The following is an 11,384-nucleotide window of genomic DNA, read 5'->3' as shown; positions in this document are numbered from 1 at the left end:
AAATTGTCAAGATCTGAAAAAGCTAGTGATAAAGTATCATCAAATGCTGCTGTAGCTGTTTATGATTTGCAAGCTGTATTCCAACTGCCCAAAGGAGATGTATCCCTGTTTTACTACAAATCCAAGTTAAATGTTTTGAATTTTACGCTTTATGACTTTAAATCTAACAATTGTGAGTGTTATGTCTGGGATGAATCCAATGGGCATCGTGGAGTAAATGAACTTGGTTCTTGTGCTCTTGACTATATCCATAAAGTTTGTGAAACTGGTAAGAAGGATATTTTTTATTCAGACAATTACGGTGGTCAGCAGAAAAACAAGTTTATGTTAGCTCTCTACTTATATGCAGTAAATAATATGGACCTTGATTCCATTACTCACAAGTTTCTCATTAAAGGACATTCCCAGAATGAGGGCGATTCAGCTCACTCATTGATTGAAAGGCAAGTCAAGCGACTCCTTAAGAGTGGACTAATCTATGTTCCAGAAACATTCATAACTGCTATTCGAATGGCAAGAAAAAAAGGAGAGCCTTTTAAGGTGAAAGAATGTGATTATGAATTCTTCTTGAACATTAAAGTTTTGGCTAACGAAATTGGTCCAATGATGAACATGAAGGAGCTGAAAATTTCTGAAGTGAAAATATTGAAAGCTACTAAAGAATCTCCAAATTCAGTATTCTACAAACATTCTTATAATGAAAATTTCGAGGAAGCAACTGTTCTCAAGAAAAAAATGTCAAAAGGAACCTTCACAATTCCACCATGCTTTGGTCACAAACCAGGTATAACATCCAAGAAGAAAGATCTTCTTGATTTGTGCAAGAGAAGCCTCATTCCTAATCCTTATAAGAGGTTTTATGAGAATCTGTAATTTTCTGACAATCTTCAAGAGAATATGGATTAATCTTTTTATTTTGATCATATAATAAAAAAAAAAGAACGCCTCAAATACAGGGGTACAACTGCTTTGTTATTTACTTTATATTATTCACACAGTTTGGGAACACCTCAAATACAGGGGTACAACAACTTTGTTATTTACTTTATTTTGTTCACACAGTTCATATTTTGTCAAAAAGGAGCGCCTCAAATACAGAGATACAACAGCTTTGTTATTTACTTTATTTTGTTCACACAGTTTATGATTATGTGAACTGTTACTTGTGTAATAACAGTTGTTTATTTCCTTTATTTATTTATCCTTTTGTTGTAATATAGTCATAACTTCATTTACAACAGTGGAAAATGCGTATATTTCTTGCAATAACGTCATAATTCCATATTTATTTTTCAAATAGGCACAAAGCATGTTTATAATAAATGTATTTTTTAATATGAGATGTCATGAAATAAAAATTCATTGCTAAATACCTCGTTTAAAGTTCCATGGGGGACTGTATTACATGATTAAAAGTTTATTTTGCTTCTCCTGAAAAGTAGCATTTTTTGAGTTATGTCAGTGTTGAAATGAATGAGCGAATATACAATTCATAGAAGTGAGCATTGACTTAGAACTGGCAGCTCAAAATGCATTTTTACGTGTTTTGGTGATGTGCGCAAATCTGTTTGTTCCATTTCTGCCAAACGACCTGGAGTAAAATTCAACAACTGGGGCTTGTAAGTCTATAATAATGACACAGACCTTTCTTTATTTTGTTGAAAAGTGAACGCTTTGGCCTTTTTACCTATTGCTGATGTCACGATAGGGATCTTCTTCTTCCTAGCTTAAACCCATTTTTATATGGGGTCGCCGCTGTGAATGAGTCGTCTCCATCGATTTCTGTCCTGTGCCTCGTTCTCATTTATACCTTTTGATACCATATCTTCCCCTACACAATCACGACATCTCTTTCTTGGTCTTCCCTTCTTCCTTCTACCCCGCCCTTCCATTCCATCGTATGTCTTCCAACATGACGTTCCTCCCTTCGTAACAGGTGTCCATACCATCGAAGCCTTCCCTCCTGTATTTTTTTTTCGATACTTCGACTACCTTTGTCAATCCTCTTATATACTCATTTCTAATCCTATCTTCTCTTGTTACTCCCGACATCCATCTTCTATGATGTCCCAATTGGTATGGATGCAGTGCTTAAAAGAAAATGCATCTGAAAATGCCTTGTTGTTTGTAGAGTACGTGGAAAGCAATTTTGTAAATGGAATGTTAAGACGAAATGGAAGACGTTCCAAGCCATTATTTCCAGCATCTGACTGGAATGTTTACTAGCTCACAAAGGATGGAAAATCACGTAAGATAAATTTGTTGAAGCATGGCGTAGGAGATTTAGTGTCCTAGTTAGATCTCATTTAAATCTATATAATGTTCTCGATGCTGTAATAAGAGAAGAACAACTTATACAATAAAAAAAATATCTCAACTTTCCGTAGGTGTAAGCCCCAAGAAAAAAAAAAAAAAAAAACAAGGAAGCAAGTAGAGAAACAAGAATACTAAAAATTCTTGCCGATTACCAGAATCGTTCAATGGAAAATTTTCTTCGCAGTTTTGCGTAACATCTATGCTCTTTATAAATTCTTACTACTATATAACAAGCATCCTGTATTTTTTGCATTTAAAATTGCATAAACAAAATACAACAATTATTATGCTATTAATCTTTTCAAATGTATAATTACATAAATAAATATGACAATTTCTTGTTTCCATTTCGTTACTTTTTTTCAAAATTGTCATTTTTACCAAAGTATCTTTAGACCAGAGCGTCATTCGACCAAAGTATCTTTAGACCAAATCGTCGTTAGACCAAGTTATTTTTAAACCAAAGTTCCTTAGCCTAAGTGCTTTAGATGAAAGTGCTTTAGGTGAAAGTACCATATCCCGCTAATTTATTAAGATACATGAATTTAATGTCAAATAGGCTTCAATAACAAGCTTATTATCACATTCATTATTTTATTACCTCAAAAAGCAGGCGTGTCGTTGACTGGGAGCTGAGTGTGATCTAGCACACATTTACTTGATGATGTTTCAACAGTTATAAAGTATTCATGAAATGTCACTATCTTGTAAAATATGATCCCCTGTACTTGTGTAATCCTGTTTCTGTATGGAACACAGTTGATGGCCAGAAGTGGCTTTGTTGCTGCTGGTCTATGCAGTTGCTGCCGATGCCATCTCTCGGAATCATTGCATAACAATGGTGCTTGCGTGCACGTGATCGTCACTTGTTTGTCCAATCTCTCCCCTCTTTTCTATGGTTGTGAGTCCTTGCCACCCTTACTCATGTAATTTGGTATGAATATACTTCAGTTAAACTAAATCTCTAGAGTTTTTATATCTATCTTTCCTCCATTGACACTGGCCTTCAGCCGCAGTGTTTATTATGATTCTGTTCTCTAACAGGGCCTTTCAGGAGTTTCAGTAAGTGGCTACCTCACTTTTCAGACACCGAGAACGAGAAATCATAATAATATATATCTTAAAAGCAGGTGTGGCAGTGAATTGTTAGATCTCAGCTTTCTCCGCTTAGTGACAAGAGAGAGCCTAGCGACAAACACTGGATTCCTCAAAGGGTGCTGAAATGAAAGAACTGTCTGAAATGAAAGAACTCTCTTTCTGTCAGTGTTAAGACACAGAACGGTTTTGGAGATCTTGAGGACACGCCCATCGTAAAAGGTACTGAAACTTAAAAGACTTAGAAAAAAGTTGCCCTTTGTAAAGAGAGAGAAGTGTAGTGTGTAGACATTTATTTAATATTTTTTTATATGTTGGGGAATATAATAAATATGTCTCTTTATTTCTGATGGGTTCATGGCATTATACAAGAGAATGGGATTCTCTAAAAGACTTGACTATTTAAATGTAATAACAAATAGATTGTGAGTTTTAGGGGTGGTTACTTAGTCTAATTCAGGAGAGTAGAATGACAGTTTATGGTCTTTTAAGGGTCAGACTTAGTTCTTTAATTTACGTTATTTTTAATCACTTTGTTCCATATTGTACGATATGGCTTTGTAATGCACTGCCGGGCAATAACCCACAATGTGTTTGCGAGTCAGTCGGCTCCCTGGTCTCGTACAGTAAAGTCCTGTCACCAAGACGTCGTCTCATTGTAAACCCAACATGGCGCAGTGAGTTTTCGAACCAAGTCATGCCCCTGATGCATCGACCAGCCCAGGCCACGCCGAGGCGTGCCTTTCCTGCAATGCCAAGGGCCTTGTCACGGGCCGTGATGCAAGCACAGACGTTAATTGCAGACCAGCAACACGCCATCCGTGCCCTTCAGGATGCTCTACCCGGTACTGGATCACGTGCCGGCAAAGTCCCTGTCTCTGCTGCCCCTGAGAAATGTAATGTTGTGATGTCCTCAGTAGAGTTTAGGTTCTGGAGACGTTCGATGACGTGTTGGATCCACCTCAACAATTTCCCGCCGCAGGATATTGTCCTGCATATTAGACTCAACTGTGTGCCGGCGCTGCAACGTTCACTGAACGCTCGGTACTCTGACGACAAATGGAACGCCCTTACTGAAGACGTGGCTCTGGATGCCATCGGGAACATTGTGTTACGGTCATCGAATCAGGCAGTGCAATGGTCCGAATTTTTTGCCCTCGCACAAGGGCGTGAAGAGTCTGTTAGTGATTATTTCTCAAGGTGTGCTCAAAAGGCCACCGGCTGTGATTTTCAGTGTCCCAAATGCGGGGAGTGCTTGGCCGAATATATGCTGTTACGGAAAACAATGGTAGGTCTCAGTGACCCTGAGTTAAAAAGGCATATATTTCAGGCATGTGATACGTTTAAAAGTGTAGATGCCCTTCAGGCTTTGTGTTGTACCTTTGAAGCTGCACGTCTGGACATTGAAAGCGTCCCACGTGTTGCTATTGGTGCGAGGGAGTCAGCTGGCGCCTCGAGTGATGACGTCACTGGCGCCGATGACGTAGAGCCAGACATCGTGGTGTTGCGCGGTAACTCAAGTGCAAAGCATTGCTGGAATTGCGGGGGACGTCATTCGCCTGGTCGAGCATCGTGCCCAGGAAAAGGTATGACGTGCCACGGGTGCCAAAAGGTAGGGCACTTCCAGAAATGCTGCAGAAGTACGAAGAAAGCGCCGCTTGCCTCGAGTTTGGTGATTGTCGCCGAGACACACCTCTCCCCCCACCCTACAATCAAGGGTTGTGTTTCCCATGGAAGCGGAAGGTCGGTGTCCACACTCGCCGTAGCAGACACAGGAGCACAGATCTGCATTGCCTGGCCCACGATTCTTTCAAGCCTGCACATTAAATCTCTGGAGTTGCAACCTCGAACAGGTCTGAGGGACGTTGCTAATCTCCGAGTGAGATGCCTCGGATCAACAGCATGTACCATTGAAATAGGTGGGTGACGCACGAAGCAGGAGGTCTACTTCGTGCCAACGGTCAAGAACTTCTATTTTTCTCTGAATGCTTGTAAGGAGTTGGAATAGTACCGCCTGGTTTCCCTCACCCTTCCCCTCTCATTGCATCAGCTGACGTTAGTAGTGAGGCAGTCTCTCAGCCTAACCCTCCTCAGACAACGAAGCCAGCCACCATACCTATCCCACCCGTGGAGGAGAACATACCAAGACTGGAGGAATGGTTATTACATCACTTCTCATTCACGACCTTCAGCACAACCAGGGAACCCCTACCCGTGATGACGGGCAAGCAGCACCACATACATTTATTGCCCGATGCCGTGCCTTATGCCTGTCACACGCCAGCAGCAATCCCTAAGCATTGGGAAGAGGAGGTCAAGGCCCAGCTTGACGAAGACGTTTGGAAGGGTGGGATAGAACCAGTCCCGGCAGGGGATGCAATGGAGTGGTGTGCAAGGATGGTCGTGGTAGCCAAGAAAACGGGCCAACCTCGCCGCACAGTAGACTTCCAGCGCCTCAGTGCCCACTGTCTCCGTGAGACTCATCATACACCGGCACCCTTCGACATGATTTCGAGCATCCCCATTCACACATACAAGACTACAGCGGATGCCCATTGGGGTTTCCACCAAGTGGAACTGGACGAGGATAGCCGCCCACTCACGACCTTCATCACCCCATGGGGGCGGTATCGTTATCCTAGGACACCCATGGGTCACTGTTCGGCTTCCGACGCCTACATGAAAAGATTTGATGACGCCCTGCAAGATATCACCAGAAAGCACAAATGCATCGACAACACCTTACTATATGATCACAGCATCGAAGAGGCGTTTTGGCACGTATATGAATTTCTGTCAGCGTGTGCCTCTGCAGGTATTACACTCAAGCCCGAGAAGTTCAAATTCTGCAAGAGAGAGGTTACCTTCGTCGGGTACTGCTTGGGATGGGAGTCATATAAGCCTGCAGACGAACGACCAGACGCCATTTGTAACTTCCAGATGCCAGAGAAGCCCTCCATCACTGATATTAGGTCATGGTTCGGATTCATGAATCAGTTAGCCCCCTTCCTTGCAACAGTGCCCATCATGGAGCCTTTTAGGGACCTCCTCAGAAAACCAACGGGGAAAAACGTCTACTGGGATAGCCAGCTACATAATAAACTCCACCAGGCATGGGAGGTCATCTGTCAATTAGCCTAGGACGGGTTGGCATATTATGACAAGACGTGCCCTACGATAATCATGACGGATTGGAGCAAGGAAGGCATTGGTTTCGTCATCCTCCAGCAGTATTGAGCTTGTCAGTCAGCTGACAGCCCCTTTTGTTGCAAGGGCGGTTGGCGTTTTGCCCTATGTGGCAGTCGACACCTCACCCCTTCTGAAGCAGGGTATGCCCCCATAGAAGGTGAAGCCCTTGCAGTCACCTGGTGCTTGCGGAAGGCCAGGTTGTTCCTACTTGGGTACCCAAATCTCACCATCATCACGGACCACTGTCCACTTGTCAAGCTGCTGGGTGATAGGGCTCTTAAGGACGTCATCAACCCAAGATTGTTCATCCTGAAGGAGAAGACACTCCAGTTCAAGTTTCATATCAAATACCTGCCCGGAAAAGGAACACTGCCGCGGACTTCCTCTCAAGGTACCTGACCATGCGAGCAACCAGGATCTGGTGACATACTCGGTGGAGGACCAAGGATGCATACGTTTGGTTATCCCCGAAGATTTACGCCGTCAGGTAGCCACTAACCTACACGCCGGACACCAAGGCCTCAACTCTATGCTTAGGAGGGCCAGGCAGTCAGTCTACTGGCCGGGAATAGAAGGAGACCTTCAGCATTGCCGTGAAGGGGCATTGCCCCTTTACTGCCTCCTGAAGAAATGATACACACGCCGCCAGCAGAATACCCCTTCCAGCAAGTCGTTGCAGATATGTTCCAAATAGAGGGCAATGTATACATGGTATACGCAGACAGACTAACTGGTTAGTTAGAAGTAGCTCACTTCCCCTGTGGTGCCACGTCCAACAAAATAAGCAATCACCTTGATCCTATTTTTCACGTTGGGGAGCCCCAAAGCAAATATCGACTGATGGAGGTATGAACTTGGCCAGCGAGGAGATGGTTGACTTCTGTAGGAGATGGGGAGTCAAGGTCCGTCTGTCATCAGCCCAGTATCCCCAGTCTAACGGCAGGGCAGAAGCAGCTGTCAAATCGGCAAAGAGGCTACTCCGAGAAAGCACGTCAAAAGGTGGAGCCCTTGAGTCAGACAAGACGGCCCTGGCGATACTCCAGTATCTCAACATGCCTCTGAGGGAGATCAACAAGTCGCCATCTCAGCTTGCAACGGGTCGCCAGCTGCGTGACAGGGCACCGATGGCTAGAAGACACCTGTTAGTAGGCAGGTATTGGAGACGGACAATACGTCAAAGGAAACTACAGTGGCAAAATCACAGGAAGCTATGTGCACCCTTAACACCACCAGGAGACTGCCGCCCATCAAACTAGGTACCCATGTACGCATACAAATCCAGGCTACTAAGCAGTGGGACAGAACGGGCGTGGTATCGGAAACTAAGCCCCACCGTCAGTACACAGTCTAGCTCAATGGGAGCGGCAGACTCTCAAAAAGGAACAGATGACACTTGAGAGTCATTGCTCCGTCCCCCAGCGCCCCTGCATCTCAGCACCACACCCCCGCGAGCCCTATGCCCATAGAACCAGTAACGCATTCCATGCAGGACCCTGGGGTCGTTAGTAGGCCCAAAAGGGATGCAGGTAGACCCAAGTGGCTCCAAGACTTCATATAATGCAGATATTATTTGTTGTTTGCTCATATGATACGCAATTGTACAATTGTATCAAGAATTTATTCTTTTTTTTGTGTGTATGTGTATTACGTGCATTTGAGTGCCACTAAGCAACGCACTCAGTGTATGTAACTGCATGTTTTTGTACTGAAAAGTTAGTTAAAAACATTTTTCTCTTCGTAGCTCAGTTCCATGTTCTTTTATTATGTATAAGTATAATCTTGAGGGGGGGATGTACGATATGTCTTTGTAATGCACTGCTGGGCAATAACCCGCAACATGTTTGCGAGTCAGTCGGCTCTCTGGTCTCGAACAGTAAAGTCCTGTCACCAAGACGTTGTCTCAGTGTAAACCCAACACTTATCATTTTTACCTAGTTTGGGAAATAAAAAGTATATTTTTTGTATCTACGAGGATTCATAACCCAGCTTATATAGTTTGATTCCATTGCAGAGGGATAACCAGCAACTAAAGGTAAGAGGGTTGCCTACTTGTTTCATTTTAATTTAAACTAGTGCTGTATGGTCGAATATGCTCGGCAATATATACATATAGGTTTTATTACAAAAAGTTGTTTGTCTTCTAGAATAAATGTGATACAAGTATTAGAAATTAAATAATAATGAATATGATATGGGAAAATTTTGACGCAGATGGAAAGCTGGTCTGAATGAATCTGATGTGATCTAATCTTCAGATTGACAGAGAGAAGACCCAGCCTTAAAGTTGGTTTGAATAAAGCTGATGTGATCTAATCTTCAGATCAATAGATAGAGGACTCAGACGGAAAGTTGTTCTGAATGAAGCTGATGTGATCTAATCTTCAAATCGACAGATAGAAGACCCAGACGTGTACATACCGTACATACCCTCGAAGTGAGACCCCTTTGATGTGGTGAGGGGGCTCTTGAACTCCTGGAATTTGTTCCTGGGTTTGAGTCCATGAGTCTCATGTATTATTATACTAAATATCTGTTTTGGACTAATTTTTTGGAATTTTCCACCTTTTTTAAAATTTATTGGGCCTGACAAATAGGAAAAGATATCATAGTTGGGATTGGGTTTATATCCAAAGCTAAATAGTAGGAACAATGGTAGGGTCATCAATGATACTCAATAATGTTTGGACCTGGGAGGTATCAGATTGATAGCTCAAGGGCAGAACTATTCTTCAGGGCTGGACCACAGATTCCAGAGGGGTCTGGTTCTGGGGATAGGGCTCTTGGCATTCTATCTGGTTTACCCATAAAGCGATTAGGATGGGGATGATTGTATTCTAGTAATGCTCTCAGTCCTAGCAAGTGGGTTTGGCTTACACTTGGGCCACTCTAACCATGTTGTGCCATCCCCTTTGGGGTAGGGTAGGGATGCGGACATTTGGAGTCTGTTCTCACGTGTGGAGGAATAAACTCCATGAAAGGCTGATGATATCTTTTTAAGGTTTTCAGGTTTACTTTTTTTTTCTCGCTCTCTATTCGATCTTTATGAGTTGTAGCAATAAAGATTCGAGTACCTGGACCCTCTGATGATACTCTTTTGGCTCAGATGAAGACCTCTGCACCCATCTTGGAAATTGAAAATGCTCCAAATGTTGATGACCTTGGATCGACTTCGAGACATGAGGCATCTGCTTTGGAATCTACTGAAAATGAAGAAAAATTGGTGGTAACTCTAGAACCAATTATTTGCCCAAGTATTGAGCCTGAGGAAGATAAATATACCTTATTTATTGAGTCTCTACCATTAGATATGAGATAAGAAATGAATGATGAATTTAGCAAATATGGAACTATTAAGAAAAGAGGAATAAAACTGGCAGACACTTTTCAGTCCTAGCAGGTTTGGATAACTCTTTTAGATTGTAAAGAGGCTTTGGTTGCCTACTCTGAATTTAAGAAGTCTAGGAAGAATATCTCGTGTTCATTAGTAAAAAGGACCCCTCCTAACTTAAAGGTATATTACCCCAAAAACCCTGATAATATAATCAAGCACTCTGCAGCAAGAGCCCCCAAGCCCGCAAAATGGCTTGTAGTAACAGTTAAAGGAAAGCGGGTTAACATAATACTATTCAGGAGATATGTGCAACATCAGATAGGAGGCATTAATAATTCCAAAATTACATGCTTTGGACGAAATAGCTTTTTGATCCATGCTGAATCAGTGGAACAAGCAGCCATGATATTCAACTGGAGGATTACCCCAGAAGGAATTATCAAAGAAGTAAAGCCCCACTACAATTTTAGCTATGCTAAAGGTGTCATCTTCCATCATTACTTGTATGAATTTTCAGAGGAGGAAATCCTTGATATGTGTCCTCCTAATGTTTGAAGGGTATTTAAAGTACCTAGGTCTTCCATGGTTATTTTTACGTTTTATGATGAAGACTTACCAAATTTCACTGAAGTAGAAAAAGAAATAATTAATATTCACCCCTCTAAGCACTAACCACTTCAGTGTTTCGACTACTTTGGATATGGTCATCCATCCAGGGTATATATAAGACCTAAGCTCTGTGGCGCATGCTGTTTCCCAGAGCATGGTGAGTGTTCAAGACAGTTTAATTGTATAAACTGTAAGAAGGAACGTAGTCCCAGAGATAGAAATTGTGAATCTTACAAGGATGAACAGGAAGCTTTGCTTAAAGCCCATGCAGAGCACATAAGTGGGGGATATGCAAAGAAACCTTATTAGCTAGGACAACTAAACATAGTGATGTGGTGAAACAGAAGTATAGTAATTGCAGTTTCCTCGGCAAACAACCACCACCAAAGTAGGAATCTCATCCTTCTATATAAGTAATCTAGCTCCTCAGCCTAGGCAAAGGAGCTCCATCCTTCGAAAGAATTAGCTTCCTGATTCGGAGCTTGAAATTGTTCAAGTTCAGAAGCTTCCTCTGTAGGAGCTTCCCAAACCCCCTCTTTAGGGGCACTTCAGGCTTCTTCAGAAGCCTCACTAGCGTCATTTTTAGAGGCATCCCAGGCAATCTCACTCCCAGATTTAGGGAATCTTCCACAAGAGAGAGTGCGGGCCTCAGTATCTCATATGGCAGAGGTACATCATGTAGTAAATATGGAATATGAAATGGCAAGTTATAAAAGATTACGTGACCATTCCACATCTCCTCCTCTGTCACCTGCCCAAAGAAGGCAAGGTGAATGTAAAATTATGCTATCAAAAAAGTGTTCCTCCTCGGATAGGTAGAATAGACCATAAAAAAAGACTGGTG

This window comes from Macrobrachium nipponense, chromosome 9 (genome assembly GCF_015104395.2).
Source record: "Macrobrachium nipponense isolate FS-2020 chromosome 9, ASM1510439v2, whole genome shotgun sequence".
NCBI lineage: Eukaryota > Metazoa > Arthropoda > Malacostraca > Decapoda > Palaemonidae > Macrobrachium > Macrobrachium nipponense.
Note: the sequence above shows the minus strand (reverse complement) of the source record.